The sequence below is a fragment of the Montipora capricornis genome, chromosome 3, assembly GCF_036669925.1.
Source record: "Montipora capricornis isolate CH-2021 chromosome 3, ASM3666992v2, whole genome shotgun sequence".
NCBI lineage: Eukaryota > Metazoa > Cnidaria > Anthozoa > Scleractinia > Acroporidae > Montipora > Montipora capricornis.
Window position 1 is genome coordinate 36,645,943 of NC_090885.1, and position 1,041 is coordinate 36,646,983.

Below are 1,041 nucleotides of genomic sequence, written 5' to 3' on the forward strand. Positions count from 1 at the left end.
GACGAAATGGAGCGTTGTAAAACTCTTTGCCGAGATCCATCTGTAAACGTTGAGATTTTTGCCTATGTCGTAACACTTCTTCAAAAACTTGAGTGACCGCGGTGCCTGTCTTGTTCTTCACGGGGACTACGCAAGCGTATTTGGACAACACATCGATGATCGTCAAGAGATAGCGATTCAATCGTTTGAGAGTTTGCATCTCCACGAGATCGGCTTGCCATTGTTTGTCCTACGGGGCGATGCAGTGTGTAGGCCCAATTCCCCTTGCAATTCTCGTAAGGCTTCCTTCTGCGTCAATCCTTGAGCTTGAGCGTACCGATACACACCACCCAATGAACCCGGGGTCTGAGGATCCGTGTAGGCACTCAGGATGGGCGTGGCGGCGACACGGCCGTGGCGTTTCTGTTTCGACATGTTTTGGTAACTAGCCAACGCGTCGTCAACTCCAGAATGGTAGGGATTCCTGCGGATGATGCTTTTGAAGAGTTTTCCACGTATGATAAGCACGTTCGGGTTCGAGTGTCGTCATCAACCTAGTGCATATAGACGACAAAAGGACTCCACGTTATAAGTCAAATCCCTTATTTCATGGCTTCGAACAACGGGCCTAGGGTTATCGATGGGTTCGTTCGGCAGGGAAAAATCCATCCATTCGTGTGGGTGTGTCCTCCGAGCAGCTTCATCGTTTCCCGGAAAAGAGCCAAAGTCAAACATAACACCAAACGAAACCGTTGTTCGAATAACGAATAAGTTAGTTGGGTCACATGAAGCGATGACCGTCTCAACAGACGTTCGTCCTAACTCGGACACACCGACATAATGGAACACACACAAGTTTGAGGGTTTAAGCTTTTATTTATGCCTGATCGATTTCCCATCCAAAGCATTTTCCAATTTGTTCACATAAACAAGCATGCAACACTAGGGCGTAATGGGGCGGGTGCGTTCTAATCGCCGGCCACCACCTACTGATGGAACTCGTCGTGTTCCATTCCACTTTGATTCTGTTGGACGTCCACATCGCCAGCTTTCTCACGTACT